Source organism: Bos indicus, chromosome X, assembly GCF_029378745.1.
Source record: "Bos indicus isolate NIAB-ARS_2022 breed Sahiwal x Tharparkar chromosome X, NIAB-ARS_B.indTharparkar_mat_pri_1.0, whole genome shotgun sequence".
NCBI lineage: Eukaryota > Metazoa > Chordata > Mammalia > Artiodactyla > Bovidae > Bos > Bos indicus.
Genome location: NC_091789.1, coordinates 143,533,951 through 143,551,771, shown reverse-complemented (window position 1 = coordinate 143,551,771; position 17,821 = coordinate 143,533,951). Strand labels below are relative to the sequence as shown.

Sequence of the window (17,821 nt, the reverse complement as noted above, 5' to 3'; positions counted from 1 at the left end):
CTTAACTGAAGAGACAAGTGCAGAAGTGAGGAGCATAAGAGACAGCTAGAAAGAGGCAAGTAAGGAAGCCTGAATGCACTCTTCATTGGGAAAGGATTTTCTACTAAGTAACTCCATGCAAAGTTACCAAAGAATGACTACAGACACCCAAGCAGTGGCTGGGTAAGATGGAGTATTAGAGAAATGACTCAAGTCCTTCCAGTACTGATGTCCAGATGTACCTCATGGTGACATTTCCCTTTAATGTCCCTGCGTATCCTTGTGCTTGGACATGAGTTTGGGTAGGCTCTGGGAATTGGTGATGGACAGGGAGGCCTGGCATGCTGCAGCTCATGGGGTCACAAAGAGTCAGACACAACTGAGTGACTGAACTGATCTGATGCTTGTGCTAAGTCTCTCAGTCACGTCCAAGTCCTGCGACCCCATGGACTGTAGCCCACCAGGCTCCTCTATCCATGGAATTCTTCAGGCAAGAATATTAGAGTGGGTTGCCACGCCTTCTTCCAGGGGATCTTCCCGCCCCAGGGATGGAACCTGCACCTCTTATGTCTCCTGCAGGGGCAGCAGGTTCTCTACCACTAGTGCCACCTTCCTGTAATAGTGCTCAAATGCCCGCTCCTGACAGAATGTTCTTGAGCTCAGGCATCTCTGGAGAAGGGAATGGCAAACCACTTCAGCATTCTTGCCTTGAGAACCCCATGAACAGTAGGAAAAGACAAAAAGATGGAAAAAAATAGGAAAAGACAGTGAAAGATAAACCCCCCAGGTTAGCAGGTGTCCAATATGCTACTGGAGAAGAGTGGAGAAATGGTTCCAGAAGGAATGAAGAGGCTGAGCCAAAGCAGAAAGCAGGCCCAGTTGTGGATGTGTCTGGTAGTGAAAGTAAAGTCTGATACTCTCAAGGACAATATTGCATAGGAACTTCAAATGTCAGGTCCATGAATCAAGATGCCTAATGGTGTGTTAACTATCCCTCAGTTCACCCTGGTGCCCTTGGGGGCCTACAGCCAGTCCTGGAATTCAGTGCCCGACGATTTCCTAGTCTTTCCCAGAAGGTTACAGTAACTCTTCTCACAGTTTTGCCCCCAACTTTCACTTTAAAGTGAAAGTCGCTCAGTCATGTCCGACTCTTTGTGACCCCATGGACTAAACAGTCTGTGGAATTTTCCAGGCCAGAATACTGGAGTGGGCAGCCTTTCCCTTCTCCAGGGGATCTCCTCAACCCAGGGATTGAACCCAGGTCTCCCGCAGTACAGGTGGATTCTTGACCAGCTGAGCCACCAGGGAAGCCCAACAGGGACCCTATCCCTCCTTTAATTTCACAAAGCATGGCTAAGACCAGGCTCTAGAAGTTAATCAAATTTTACTGACTACATGAGGCTACTAGGAAATCAGATGGGAACTAGTGCAGCTCCTGGTATCCACCATGTTATGGAGTAGAGCCCACCTCCCATTACCCACTCATCCTGGGAGGGGTTTTGACTGTTGTCTCCCCCATACCCCAACTCTCCTGGGACTTAGAGAGAGGAAACGCTAGTTTATCCTTGATTACCAGTCTCAGGTTCCCTTCCTGTGAGGGTTCAACTCCAGCCTGCTATGAAGAATTATTATGCACATGGCTCACAGTTACAGCTTCCCTTTGGCATAACCAAAAAGTTTACTGTGGGTATTTTTCTTGCCACAACTGAGGAGCAATCATCCTCAAAGTGGAATCAACCATTCATCTCCAGCAACAAAATAAACCACAGAAACTTCAACACTAGCATGTCTTTTTCTCCCAAGGCTCAAATATCCCAGGACTAATTTCTTCAATTAAGGCCCAGGGTTAAAATTCTGGAACTGTCTTTCATCTAGATTCAGAAGTCTCTGAGAAAGAGAAGCTGTCCCCAAGCTCATGATCTAGCAGGCAAAAAGCAGCCTTGACATGAGGGAGGGGAGGATCCATACAGGGGACCCACATCCTCCCCAGAGCAAATGCCAAGGAACTGATGACTCTCACCTCCTCCCATCCATTTTATGATTCCACCAGATCTGAGAATTTCACTCCATTCTGTGTCTCAACTAAGAAGTTGTACTTATGTACTGTGACCTCTGGCGTATTTTAGAGACATGCAAGGTGATCGAAGGGCAGGCCGTGTCCCTCCTTCCCTCCCTCCCTCCCTTCTCCTTCCTCTCCTTTCTTCTAATCTCATCTGCCTGCTGACAGTTTTGGACCCCATCCGGGAGCCAGTCGGACAAGAGAAGATGCACACGTTGCACTGTTGGAGCCTGGCTCTGTACCCCCGGGGGCTGAGCTCTACGGACTACATGAATCAACAGTTGCTCCAGATGGAGCCCTCTCCATCCGCCATAAGCCATGTGGGCTTCTGCAGTTGAGTCACGTACCAGCTCCAGCCCTGTGGGGTCCTAGGATGCAAGAACAGACCTCACGGGTCTCAGCATGAGGCCCAGACGTGTGCTCCTCGCTGTGACAGGGGTTAGGGGGAGAAGTCCCCTGCCTTCATTCTTGGGGTTAGGAACGGTAGGACTCTCGGTGCTACTTCCTCAAAAAAAAACACTCCCTCACAAATGTATCTTTCTCCTCTATCCTCCTGACTCATCTTCCACGTCAGTGACTCCTCTGTTCCGGGTTTCTTTGGCTTACTCAGAATGAAGGGCCTGGTGGGCTCTTGGAATGCGGTGTCCCTCGTCATTGCTCCTCAGCCACAAGTGCCCCTGGAAGGGCCCCATTTTAACAACATGGAACACTACAGAAACGCTTGAATATGTAAGATTACCTTCTCAAAGAATTCCAGCGGTGGTCTTCCCTGAGGGAAATGGACGGGCAAAGGCCAGAACTGACACATATTTTTCATTCTCTTGTTTTGGGGGATTTTTGTATCAGGTACATGAATGTTAGAGCTAATAGACTGAACCTAAGGAAACTACCAACTTTTGACAACTTTCAATCTACCATTTTCAGACAATCTTGTTTGTCCTCAACATAGTCAACTGCAGGAAATCAGAGGTGAATCATTTGATGTTTCTCCTACCATCCAATCATGACACCTGTTAAGTGGCCAAAGCTGTCCCTCATCTCTTGCTCTCAAATCTTGACCCTGCTATATAATTTTCCAGCTTCTATCTTCTACTCACCAAGTTTGCTTCTTGAAGCAGAAAAGCAGCAGAATGGAACCTATGGAAGACAAGAACATTCCCACTCTGTCCCTATGCTATGTCCAATATGCTCACCAAGGACCCAGACAAACAACCCTCTGGTTTTCTGCTGAATTTATTCTCACTGCCTACAGGCCAATGGAGAGAGAGTGCCATTCCATGGCACAGATGCCCATTCAAGGATCTGCCACAGATTCAGCCTCATGTATAGACATATCTGTCTCCTGCATTACATGATTCTTTTTTTAAGAAAAAAGGTTATGTCTTTATCCCCCAAATGAGAACAGTGCGAAGATCAGGACAGTAGGTTCTCAACAAATGATTACTGAATGAACAAATGACCTTGTTATGAATGCTGGCATGATTTCATAGCATAAATGAACTCAGCAAATACTTGACACCGTTGACTCCTTATTCTGGTTACAGGGCAAGAGTCTGTCTCAATGTGCAGGGGGATACAACTGTGAATCATTAGCGTATGCAGACTCAATTACTCAATGGGCCGTGTATGACAGATGTCTTGGATACACAGTCCTAGCACACAGAAACGCACTCTTTCTGAAAACATCCCTTGACAAAGAAGGGTAGCCAGTAAGACCCTGGCTCCTACAGACGATAATTCCGTTATGCCTCACAGCCTCCAAATTTCTATCTTGCTTCTAAGTGATGAGGAATTTCAAGTCTCCAAGGAGGACAAATAACAGGAGAAAACTTGGTCAGGAAACTCCAGGCCCCCAGGGCTAGAGTTTAGAAAACACTTATGCAGGTGAGGCCACTTTCAAGAAGTTTCGACTATATAAATTCCTCTTTGTCAGACTTACCCTGTATTAGTCTAAGACAGTTATTATATTTTCTTATTATAAGCATGCACTGTGTCCTGCACCTGGAGCACTTGCCAAATTGCAGATTTATTCCTCTTTCTATACATCTGCAAAAAGAATGTGTGTTCTGTTTCATCAGGGAGTTACTTGAAGTCACAGATTGCTAACTCCAAATGAATAGAAACAGTGATTAATCTTGAAGATACGAGCTCGCCACTATTCATGTAACAGATGTCCGTTATGATGAGTTACACATTTGTTCCATGTTTACACTAAAATACAAAAAGAAGATTCAACTATTTTGTTAAAAAAAAAAAAGAAAGAAAAGAATGAATGGGGGAGGGGGGAGGTAGGGAATTAGAACATACTGGAAAGTGTTTATTCAGGTGCCAGGTTAGATGCAATCTCAACATGCAGTACGTCCACAGGGTGGCAGGTAAGGAGGCAGGGAGCGAGGGATAAGCTGGAGTAAACGTTCCTGGCTTCATGTCAGGGTGTGGATATTAACTCACTTCATCTCCCTTGGCTGACAGAAGCACTAAAGCCAAAACCGGCAATTTCATCAGCATCAGCTACACAGAAGACGGGATTTCAGAGGAAGGCGTGAGAAAAGGGAGACTGATGTATGTAATTTTACTCAAATAATTAAAAACAAAGTTGGCAGTCTATCTTCCTGTCAAGAAGAATAAATATCAGACTATGGAGTTGGAAGGCCAAGTGCAAGAGGCTTCCTGCTGCTCCATCTTAACTTGGGTCCAATACAAACTTTAGAGTTGACTCTTCACAAAAACAGCCATTCAAAGTGACCTTCCTCTGTGCTTTTGCAGTTCCCCTGAGCAGAGCTAAGGCAGAGAAGAGGATACATGCCAGGGGTAAGTGTGGAGGGGGCTGCCCGACTAAGCCACGTGAGAGCTGATAGTTCCATAGCCACAAACACAGGGTTTGTATAACCCTGAGCTATTTCTCTAAAATATAAAAGGATGAGTGAAAGAGAAGTTTCCAGAACTTTCCTTTCTCTCATTATTTGATTCCTGTCCTCACAAGCCCAGAACTAAAGCAAAGCCTGCATTATAGTAGGCACTAAGTACGTATGTACACACACACACACACACACACACACACACACTTAAATGAACTAAATGAGCATGTGCTGGACTTCATGAAAGACATGTGCACATGGATTATATTTATCAATAGATTAATTACCTTACATATTTACAGGCTCAATGGGTTACAGCAGAGGCAGTATCACAAAAGTTAAAGAATCTTTTCTGAATGTGAAAACATGGCTGTAACGTGTACTGAACTATACCTCTCCAGAGTTTCTTTATTTTTCAAACAATTATTTATTTATTTTTGGCTGTGCTGGTCTGTCATGTGGCGCATAGGCTTTTTGCTGCTGTGTGCACTCCTCATTGTGGTGGCTTCTCTTGTTGCAGAGTACAGGCTCTAGGTGCTCAGGCTCAGTAGCTGTGGTACACAGGCTTAGTTGCCCAGCAGCATGTGGAATCTTCCCAGCCCAGGGATCAAACCCATGTCCCCTGCATTGGCAGGTGGATGCTTAACCACTGGACCACCAGGGAAGCCCCCAGAAGTTTCTTTTTTTTATTTTATTTTTTTTAAACTTTACAATATTGTATTAGTTTTGCCAAATATCGAAATGAATCCACCACAGGTATACATGTGTTCCCCAACCTGAGCCCTCCTCCCTCCTCCCTCCCCATACCCTCCCTCTGGGTCATCCCAGTGCACCAGCCCCAAGCATCCAGCATTGTGCATCGAACCTGGACTGGCGACTCGTTTCATATATGATATTATATATGTTTCAATGCCATTCTCCCAAATCTTCCCACCCTCTCCCTCTCCCACAGAGTCCATAAGACTGATCTATACATCAGTGTCTCTTTTGCTGTCTCGTACACAGGGTTATTGTTACCATCTTTCTAAATTCCATATATATGCGTTAGTATATTGTAGTGGTGTTTTTCTTTCTGGCTTACTTCACTCTGTATAATAGGTTCCAGTTTCATCCATCTCATTAGAACTGATTCAAATGTATTCTTTTTAATGGCTGAGTAATACTCCATTGTGTATATGTACCACAGCTTTCTTATCCATTCATCTGCTGATGGGCATCTAGGTTGCTTCCATGTCCTGGCTATTATAAACACATGAAAAGATGCTCAACATCACTCATTATTACAGAAATGCAAATCAAAACCACTATGAGGTACCATTTCACGCCAGTCAGAATGGCTGTGATCCAAAAAGTCTACTAGCAATAAATGCTGGAGAGGGTGTGGAGAAAAGGGAACTCTCTTACACTGTTGGTGGGAATGCAAACTAGTACAGCCACTATGGAGAACAGTGTGGAGATTCCTTAAAAAACTGGAAATAGAACTGCCTTATGATCCAGCAATCCCACTGCTGGGCATACACACTGAGGAAACCAGAAGGGAAAGAGACACGTGTACCCCAATGTTCATCGCAGCACTGTTTATAACAACCAGAAGTTTCTTTTTAACAGCAACACTTTTAAGAAGAGAAAAGAAACTTCATTTTGTTATTTAATAAAGGGACAGGATCAGCAAGACCAGTCAGTAAAAAATGAATAATTTCAACAGACTCACTGAGGGTTTTGCTTTTAAAGCATTTTAATCACTATTCCTCTCTATTTCCAATAATGTATCATGTGCATGCTTAGTCATTTCAGTCATGTCTGACTCCTTGTGACCCCATGGACTATAGCCTGCCAGGCTCCTCTGTCCATGGGATTCTCCAGGCAAGAATACTGGAGTGGGTTGCCATTTCCTTCTGTATCAAACCTTTTCAACTGCTCCTAACATGTTGAATTTTAAGATGTGAAATACTCCACTTCTACATCTCAACCCTTCTTGTTATTATTTGAAGATTATGAGAGAAGGGAGCAATCCTCCTTGCATTTGTGACAGTCACAATTCCAATTAGAGACTGGAACTATCCTTCAGAAAATTCCTTGTGCTGATGAGATTTCTGGGAGCCAGTAAGACAGCAAAAGCCTATCTGTCTACCTTAAGCAATGCAGGGAGAGACACACTGCAAAGGGAGCCAAAATAATTAAGGAATTCAGCTTACTAAAAATGACACATTGATGGTTCAAAAGGACACATGAACCTCAATGTTCACTGCAGCACTGTTTACAGTAGCCAAGACATTGAAGCAGTCTATCAACAAAGGAATGGAGAGAGGAGATGAAGTGAAAGTCACTCAGTCGTGTCTCTTTGCAACCCCATGGACTATACAGTCCATGGAATTCTCCAGGCCAGAATACTAGAGCCAGTAGCCATTCCCTTCTCCTATGGCTCTTCCCAACCCAGGGATCAAACCCAGGTCTCTTGCATTGCAGGCAGATTCTTTACCAGTAGAGTCACGAGAGAAGCCCAAGAATACTGCAATGGGTAGCCAATCCCTTCTCCAGCAGATCTTCCTGACCTAGGAATCGAACCAGCATCCCCTGCATTGCAGGCAGATTCTTTACCAACTGAACTATCAGGGAAACCATAGACGATGAGGTATATATATACAATGGAGTATTACTCAGCCATAAAAAAAGAATGAAATAATGCCATTTGCAGCAACACAGATGGACCTAGATATTATCATACTAAGTGAAGTCAGACAGAGAAATATTGTACAATATCCCTTATACAGTGAATCTAAAAAGAAATTATACAAATGAACTTACTTACAAAATGGAATGGGGGGAAGTGAGGAAGGATACTTATGAGGGGAAGAGGGAGGAGTTTGGGATGGACATGTATATGCTGCTACATTTAAAATGGATAATCAACAAGGACCTACTGTATAGCACAGGGAAATCTACTCAGCATTATATAGCAATCTAAATGAAAAAAGAACTTGAAAAAGAATAGATACGTGTATATAAATAACTCAGTCACTTTGTTGGTCACCTGAAACTATCACATTATTTGTCAACCATATGCCAATATTTTTAAAAAGTTTAAAATAAAAATTAATTTAAAAAAATAACCCGTTGTAATGCCATGTTCAAAGTGTTAGTAAGTGAGTACTTGGAGCCAGGTGAAAGAGTCTTATAGGCATTCTCCATCTCTCTGTCAAATAAAATTGAGTATTTTTATGTAGTCTAATCCCAGCAACTGAACCAAGTTGATGACAGAGAAAGGAAGCTTCCATTTTTGAAGACAGTTGGAATTTCAAGAATATAGGGGTCAGCAAACTTTCTGTAAAGGGCCAAAGAGCAAATGTTGTTGGTTCTGTGTGCCACAGGACCTTTACTGCAGATAACTATCACGATGGGGAAAGCTGCTGCTAAGTCACTTCAGTCGTGTCCAACTCTGTTCGACCCCATAGACAGCAGCCCACCAGGCTTCACTGTCCCTGGGGTTCTCCAGGCAAGAACACTGGAGTGGGTTGCCATCTCCTTCTCCAGTGCATGAAAGTGAAAAGTGAAAGTGAAGTCACTCAGTCATGTCCAACTCTTAGCGACCCCATGGACTGCAGCCTACCAGGTTCTTCCGTCCGTGGGATTTCCCAGGCAAGAGTACTGGAGTGGGGTGCCATTGCCTTCTCCAGATGGGTAAAGCAGTCATGGTCAAAAAAAAAAAAAAAAAAAAAAGGCAGAGCTGTGTTTCAATAAAACTTTACAAAGGTAGGTGACATGACAGGATGGATTTAGCTCACAAGCCAGAGTTTGCTGACCCCTGAGATAAAACATGGATGTCTCTCCAAAACAGACTGAAGATGCCAAACTTAAGGTCCCATTGAAAATTACAGTGCTTCTCATGCCCTGTACTTTTAAACCACGCTCAGCACCACCTACGTTTCTTCAGTGCATCTTCACCATCTTCCAATAGCATGTTTCTTAAATAAATCAGAGATGCACTTCTCAAACTATCTGCATAAGCTTAGATTCGACCAAGGAAAGCAAGTCATTCTAACCATCCCAGCAATAGAGAAGTATTAGGGCTTATATCAGGTTTGGAATATCTAGAGGTCAAGCAGGCCGATACCAAAATGGAAAAAAAAAGAAAAAAGAAAGTCACTACCAAAATGCAGGAAAGTAGACACTTGACTCCACCAGCCCATCCCAGTAATATGGGTGGTTACCAAAAGCTCTACAGAACTCTCCTCCAATATCCAAGAATTTATGAACACCCCCGGCTCCCCCCAGCAACTATCTCTGTCTACACCACCAAAGCATCTTGGTCTCCAACACTCCCTAAAAAGCCACCGTGAGTCATCTTCCTGCCCAACACGCAGCTGCAATCACCCCTGATCATAATAACTTCTATTTCTTTCATCTGAACAAAGCTCACGTTACTCTCTTTGGCAGACTCTAACTCCGGACCTAACAGAAGCAGAAGATATTAAGAAGAGATGGCAAGAATACACAGAACTGTACAAAAAAGATCTTCATGACCCAGATAATCACGATGGTGTGATCACTGACCTAGAGCCAGACATTCTGGAATGTGAAGTCAAGTGGGCCTTAGAAAGCATCACTACAAGCAAAGCTAGTGGAGGTGATAGAATTCCAGTTGAGCTATTCCAAATCCTGAAAGATGATGCTGTGAAAGTGCTGCACTCAATATGCCAGCAAATTTGGAAAACTCAGCAGTGGCCACAGGACTGGAAAAGGTCAGTTTTCATTCCAATCCCAAAAAAAGGCAATGTCAAAGAATGCTCAAACTACCGCACAATTGCACTCATCTCACACGCTAGTAAAGTAACGCTTAAAATTCTCCAAGCCAGGCTTCAGCAATATGTGAACCGTGAACTTCCTGATGTTCAAGCTGGTTTTAGAAAAGGAAGAAGAACCAGAGATAAAATTGCCAACATCCGCTGGATCATGGAAAAAGCAAGAGAGTTCCAGAAAAGCATCTATTTCTGCTTTTTTGACTATGCCAAAGCCTTTGACTGTGTGGATCACAATAAACTGTGGAAAATTCTGGAAGAGATGGGAATACCAGACCACCTGATCTGCCTCTTGAGAAACCTGTATGCAGATCAGAAAGCAACAGTTAGAACTGGACATGGAACAACAGACTGGTTCCAAATAGGAAAAGGAGTACGTCAAGGCTGTATATTGTCACCCTGTTTATTTAACTTATATGCAGAGTACATCATGAGAAACGCTGGACTGGAAGAAACACAAGCTGGAATCAAGATTGCCGGGAGAAATATCAATCACCTCAGAGATGCAGATGACACCACCCTTATGGCAGAAAGTGAAGAGGAACTCAAAAGCCTCTTGATGAAAGTGAAAGTGGAGAGTGAAAAAGTTGGCTTAAAGCTCAACATTCAGAAAACGAAGATCATGGCATCCGGTCCCATCACTTCATGGGAAATAGATGGGGAAACACTGGAAACAGTGTCAGACTTTATTTTTCTGGGCTCCAAAATCACTACAGATGGTGACTGCAGCCATGAAATTAAAAGACACTTGCTCCTTGGAAGGAAAGTTATGACCAACCTAGATAGCATATTCAAAAGCAGAGACATTACTTTGCCAACAAAGGTTCGTCTAGTCAAGGCTATGGTTTTTCCTGTGGTCATGTATGGATGTGAGAGTTGGACTGTGAAGAAGGCTGAGCGCCAAAGAATTTATGCTTTTGAACTGTGGTGTTGGAGAAGATTCTTGAGAGTCCCTTGGACTGCAAGGAGATCCCACCAGTCCATTCTGAAGGATTTCTTTGCGATTTTTTTGGGATTTCTTTGGAAGGAATGATGCTAAAGCTGAAACTCCAGTACTTTGGCCACCTCATGCGAAGAGTTGACTTGTTGGAAAAGACTCTGACACTGGGAGGGATTGGGGGCAAGAGGAGAAGGGAACGACAGAGGATGAGATGGCTGGATGGCATCACTGACTCAATGGACGTGAGTCTCAGTGAACTCCGGGAGTTGGTAATGGACAGGGAGGCCTGGCATGCTGCGATTCATGGGGTCGCAAAGAGTCGGACACGACTGAGCAACTTATCTGAACTCCAGACCATACAGGGAAGAGAATTGGAAGGGATGCTGTGCCCACCTGCTCTTCAGCAGTGTAGAAGCGATCTTTAGCGGGGGCTGATGTCTATGGGGTCACACAGAGTCGGACACGACTGAAGTGACTTAGCAGCAGCAGCAATCATACCTACTTGACAATGGCTAGGCCACCACATTCCTCTCCTTGGTCAAGGCAGCATCCCTCCGTCTCCCATTACCCCTTTTTAACTTTCAAATGAAATAAACAACACAGTGCTTCTGTCCTACTTGTTGCAGGGATTCCCTATCCGCCCCAAACTCACCAAGCATCCCCCACAAGTGGAGCCACCAAGTCCTGTTTGTTATTTTATCCACAAACAGTTGATGACTGTCCTTTAGTTTAATCACAATAGCTCTTTCCCTGGTGGCTCAGATGGTCAAGAATTGGCCCACAATGCAGGAGACCCTGGGTGCAATCTCTGGGTCGGGCAGATCCCCTGAAGGAGGAAATGGCAACCCACTCCAATATTCTTGCCTGGGAAGTCCCATGCACAGAGGAGCCTGATGGGCAGCAATCCATGGGGTCTCAAGGAGTCAGACATGATGGAGTGACTAACACCTTCACTGGGCAATGTAAAAACTGAAATATGGGTTTCACTCACTCCTTATTCCATAACAGTGGGAAGGAGGATGGATTTTATTGATATATACAGATATATCCCTATCAAAACAGGAAGAAAAATGCCTTAATACAACCCTCATTTCTACAACTGGTCACATGGCCACTCTTAGTTCTTACACCTGTCTCTTTTATTACTCACAGGGAGTGGCATACACCCAGAATACTCAAGTAGCATCACCATAGATTAAGGAAATCCAGCTGGGATCTTGGGCTTCCCTGGTGGCTCAGAGGTTAAAGCATCTGCCTGGAATGTGGGAGACACTGGTTCGATCCCTGGGTCGGGAAGATCCCCTGGAGAAGGAAATGGCAACACACTCCAGTACTCTTGCCTGGAGAATCCCATGGAGGGAGGAGCCTGGTAGGTTACAGTCCATGGGGTCGCAAAGAGTCAGACATGACTGGGTGACTTCACTTCTTCTTCTTAGCTAGAATCTGCCACCCACCCGCCATCATCAGGTGCCTGCCTTGCCTTGTGCATGAGTCCAGCCTTGGTTTCTCCAGCTCCTGGGCTCCCCCCCCAACAGAGCCCACAGTCTCACCCCCACTAGTGACCCACTTTTTGGCAACTCCCTGGCTCAAGGGAGGCAAAGAGATTAGAACTCGGTGAGCCAAGGAAAGGAGCAAAGCCCATCCAGGCTGCCATGTTTCTAAATGCACATGCTCCTCCTACCCCCATGTTTTAACCTTTAAATCTGGTCTCTGGTCTTCTGCTGCTGCTGCTGCTAAGTCGCTTCAGTCGTGTCCGACTCTTTGCGACCCCATAGATAGCAGCCCACCAGGCTCCCCTGTCCCTGGGATTTTCCAGGCAAGAACACTGGAGTGGGTTGCCATTTCCTTCTCCAACGCATGAAAGGGGAAAGTGAAGTCGCTCAGTCGTGTCCGACTCTTTGCGACCCCATGGACTTGCAGCCTACCAGGCTCCTCTGTCCATGGGATTTTCCAGGTAAGAGTACTGGAGTGGGGTGCCATCACCTTCTCTGCTCTGGTCTTCTAGATGGGTACAAAAGTGAACTTCACCTTCAGTTACTATCATCTCTTTCTTTCTCTTTTCCTCTCTTCCCATCTTCCCCTCTCTCCCCTCTCTTTCTATGAAATCTGCTAGATTTTAGAGAGTGTATCTTCATTAAATTACACCTAAAAGGCATGGATTAACTCTCTTTGATCTAAGCTGGGTAGCTGAGTTGATTACAGACTGGGGTTCGTGGATTTAGATTCGGCATGAACACATTTTGCTTTGTACCAAGGAAAAGCCTATTTCAGAACTTCAAAGTCTAACTCCCCTAGCCAGCCAGCTCTCAAATGTGTGCTGGTGGTCAAGGGCAAGGATAATGTGTGTGATGGTTCAGTGCAAGCACTACCCCCAGCCCTAAGAAACTGATCGAGACACCTTCTCCTTAATGACAGGTGTTTTAATGGGCAAGGGATAATGAGGTTTTCCTTTAAAAAAAAAAAAGGAAATAAAGGTCAAAAGGTTAATATCATCTGAAAAAGCTTTGCCAATAAAAGCCCCCACAATATCCAGTTAAGAATACCAGTTTCCAAATCCTCTCTCATTCTTTCCACCCTCCCTCCCCACATGTGTGTACCCCCATATACACACCCACACGTGGGCACACACACAATAATCAAAGAATTATGGAAGACAGGTCAAATGGATTTCAACTAGTATAAGGGTTGGTTAAAGGGTCAGAAGGACCCGAGTTCCAGTCTTGCTCTGCCCTTACTGTGATTCCCTTATCATGTTTTTTAACATCTGTAAGCATCAATTTTCTCCATTAGTAAAGTGTGGATAATTTTAATTTTCTGAAGAAAATTATCACCAACTTTGAATGAGGTGAAATGGGCTGTGGCATGACCTTTTAAAATCTTACTGGAGCACTGACCTGCCTACTGAAGAGTTAATTATCTAGGGACATATGTCTGTTTGACTTTCTTTTATTTGATTAGAATTCACATGCTCTGAAGTCATATATTAATACATCGACCTCAAAGGTTATGGTTTTATTGCCCTGTAGGATTTTAACCAGTTTTGAATCTACCCTAGCAATATTATTCTAACATGCTATTTTCCCCTCAAACTGTCTATAAATATTGAATTCTTCAAAATGCCCATGGCATCATCTTAACCCTCTTAGGGTTCCCATCATTAATGAGCTGAATAAATTCTTCACAGGCATTCATTCTCTATTTGTGTGAAACTCCTGCTTTTAGCTCTTTAAAAATTACACACCAATAGTACTTATGTCATGAAGTTGTTATGAGAATTAAATAAAATAATGCAAAAAAGCAATTAATAAGGCCCTGATATTTTAAGCAGTTAATGAATATTAACTATTACTATTAGCTGTAATTAAATGCAATATGATGCACAGGAAATAAAAAATGTAGCATATTAACTTCTCCCAGAGATACCCATGCAGTTAAAACAAAAATAAAGAAAATATTAATTTAATATTCAGCTCCACCTTGATCTCCCTTGGGACTTTTGAATCCTCTAGAATCTAGCCCAGTGAATTAAACTTTTGAACTAATAGCCATTTTCATGGATGATGCCAGCCCTTATAATTGGGTGGCTCTACAACTGTGTATAGAATAAAGAATCTGTTCCACAAAGAAAAAGAATTTCCCCACTTCACCTGGTCAATAGTAGATAATAAAATTAAAGTTGGGATTAAAGTAAAAATAATTTTTCTTCTCCATCCTCCTTTGATATACCCAATTATTATTCCTCATTTTATTTCCTTCAATTTTAGTGGGTTATTTTCTCTGGCTTTTTCCCCATAAGTTTTTAATGGCTACATCCCTATCTTCTTTTGTCTGATTTCATTCAGTAACTGCCAAAAATAATGGTGTTTGCTCACACAAAAAAAGCCAGTTCCTCTAATTTCACTATGATTTTGGTTGCCTTTCATATACAAACGGCTTTTTCAAATTATAAATCCTCAAAAAGCAAACTCAGATCATTTTTAGTTTCTGTTTTTCGAATTTTTTGTTTGTTTGTTTATCCATTTTTTAGAACTTGGCATAGGAGTTAAACCAGCTTTGGCTCAGAGGAACCAACTGAACTGAGTAATTCTATAAGTGTTGAAACAACACTTCAGAAGCAACACATAACCTTTCCATAGTGATGTCGAGAGAAGAATAAAAAAGCATCTATAAAAATAAACACAAGCACTGGGGCACGCAATTTCCACAGAGGAGTACAAGGGCAACAAAAGGAACTGGGATTTACTCTGAACTGTACACAAACCACAGAGAGCCTGGGTCATCAAATACTTTTAAAAACCTTCAAACACTGAAACACAATGCAGAAACCTACTGCACTCATTTAAAAAAGCAAACAAGGGAACACAGGGACTTAAATCAAGATTAAACACTCAGCTGTTGTTCCCTTCCAGTGAACCGAAGAAGAGCCAGTTGAATTTGAAAGAAAGTGAAGAAGATAAATAACACACGTAGTACTCAACAGTTCTATCTGCAGAGCTTACTCATGTGTCTAGACATGATTAGACATTTTATACACACACACACTTCAGATACATACTCATGTGTGTTATGTTGTGTTGTCTACCTGTCTGTTTCATATACTGATTTATTCATACCAACACACATTTCCTAGCCTTTGAAATGGGTGAATACCACCACTAAGCAAGTGAAGAAATCAGCTGAGGCAGCCCTCCTGCATGACGACTCTCGTCCCTGCCTACTCCAAGTGTGGTCCCTACATCAGTAGAACCACCTGGGAGCTTGTTAGAGATGCAGAGTCTCAGACTGCACCCCAGATCTCGTGAATCAATACCAAGATTTTAACCAGATTCTCTGGTGGTCTGTATGTACAAATTCAAGTCTGAGAAGGACTGCCCTAGATCCACGCTACCCAGTACAAGCGGTGATGAGCCACTTGTCTATTCAACTGACATGTGATTGGTGAGACTGAAAAACTGCCTTATTATAATTATTAAAATATAAATCTAAAATATAATACTTTATTCCATTACTGGAATACTTCTAAATATGTTGGGAACAACTCTGATACATTAATCTAAATACAGATCAAGTATTTCCGATGAAAACTTAGTATCTGAATTGAGAAAGTGCTCTAAATGTAAAATACACACCAGATTTCAAAGACCTAGCATGAAAAAATGTATGCAACATTGGTCACGTTTTCTAGAATGATTCGAGGTTAAAATACAATTTCAGATATGTTGAGTTAAAAAGTTCACATGCTTCTCTTTTACTTTTAAAAATATGACTACTGGAATATAATGCCTCAGGTATTATTTCTACTGGACAGTACTGCTTTGGATCCACGGGTCTCAAACTCTAAAACTACTGCTGCCTGGGTTTCAATCCCAGAGATTCTGGTGAAATTGGTCTGGTGAAATTGGTCTGGCGTTAGAATTTTTAAATGCTCGCTGGTGATTCTATTGAGCTGCCAAGATTGAGAACCACCACCCCAAGTTAATATAGATTCATTAATCCTAACTGATAAATAATGACCTCCTAAGGACCTTATGTCTTCTAAGAGCTTCCATCATTCCTCAACTCAGAGGTGGAACTGGAGAAGAACTGTACTGCCTATTTCTTACCTGGAGGGCAAAAGCATCCCCACGGGTGTTATCAGGGCCAGAGGCTGGATGAGATTATTCTACCTCAACTCCAGGCAGAATCAGACAAACCAAAAGACACGAAAATCGAGGTCCTCTCAGTTATCTCCAGAAATCCATCTCCGGCAATTCCAGCAATTGGTTTCCATATCCAATGCACTGGGTCTCCGACTTCTCTGTGCTTAGAATAATTCCTTGCATAGTTTGTTTAAAAGCAGAATTTCTGGCCCTGAGTGAGTCCCAGAACTCTGCGGTAGGGTGACAAACCACCCAGGATTGCCCAGACTGTCCCATTTGGGTTTCTAGCACCACATCCTGGGCCAACCAGCCCAGAAGGACATCCTACCCCGGCGTAGTGCGTGTGTAACAAGTGGTCCAAGTGACCACTGTAGACACCAAGTGTGCAGTTGGAGAACCATGCTGAGAAACATGGGTTGTTGAATATTTTCTAGTGACATCCTTTCTGGATTAACCAACTGCCCTAAAAAGCAGCCATTGAAGGGACACAAATAGTTCAGCAAATAACAACTGGAGAAAAGCTCTCACCTAATGAAATTTATCAATAAATTATGTAAACCTGTATGCAAGAGCAGCCACCAAAGAGGTCACCCTGATAGCTTTAAAGGGAATGATGTCAATGTCAAGAATTCAGCAGCTAGGAGCTGGGGAGGCCAAGTCAGTGTATGGCATGAAGGCATGTCAACCTGAAGTTTGATCACTGCTTCTGTCATTTGCTAGCTGTGTGACTTTGGTGAAGTTTCTTGACCTCTCTGTGCCTGACTGTTTTCATCTGGGATGATGAAATGAGTCATTCATACCAACAGTGAAGCTTAGCCATGAGAGTAAAAAACAATGCGTGGGGCAGACATATTCCAGTCGAGGGACATTCTACAACATACCTGACCAGTTCTCCTCCAAACTGTCAAGGTCTTGAAAAGCAAGGAGAGCCCGACCAACCGTCACAGCCAAGGGAAGCTCCAGGGGACAGGATGATCTACTGTCGTGGCATCCTGGATGGCACTCTGGAACAGAAAAAGGACATTAGATAAAAACTAACAAACTTCTGGGATGTCCCTGGAGTTTCAGTGGTTAAGACTTCACCTTCCAATGCGGGGGGGTGGGTTCAATCCCAGGTTGGGGAACTAAGATCCCACATGCCTCACTGTGCCGCCAAAAGATTCAAATAAATAAATAAAAGGAATACGAAGAGGAAAGCCTTATTTGGAAACAAAAAATTTCAAATCAAGAGTGAATGTTAATATTAATGTATCAAAATTGGTTTACTTCTTGTGACAAATGCACTATACTCATGGGAGACAAGAATAGGACAAACTGAGTGTGCCGCTATGGGAACTCTGTATGCCTTTACAACTTTTCAGTAGATCTAAAACAACTCTAATTTTAAAGGTTTATTATAAAAAAAAAGTGCCTAGCATGGTAGCACACAGGTCAGAATTACACAGTTAACCACAGTCACTATTATTGTGAACTATACATGATGGATGATGTGTGTGTGTGTGTGTGCGTATGTGTGTGTGTGTGTGTGTGCATGTGTGCACTTAGTTGCT

The 17,821-nt window shown here is 43.1% G+C and overlaps 1 long non-coding RNA gene across 1 annotated transcript in view; it reads right to left on the bottom strand.

Annotated features, from left to right (window-relative positions):
- LOC139181098 (uncharacterized) overlaps window positions 1–17,821 on the bottom strand; it is a 282,297-nt gene that overhangs the window by 237,739 nt on the left and 26,737 nt on the right. Inside the window, exon 4 of the long non-coding RNA XR_011565213.1 lies at window positions 17,153–17,275. This is a non-coding gene — a long non-coding RNA (uncharacterized lncRNA). The remainder of the gene's footprint in view (window positions 1–17,152; window positions 17,276–17,821) is intronic.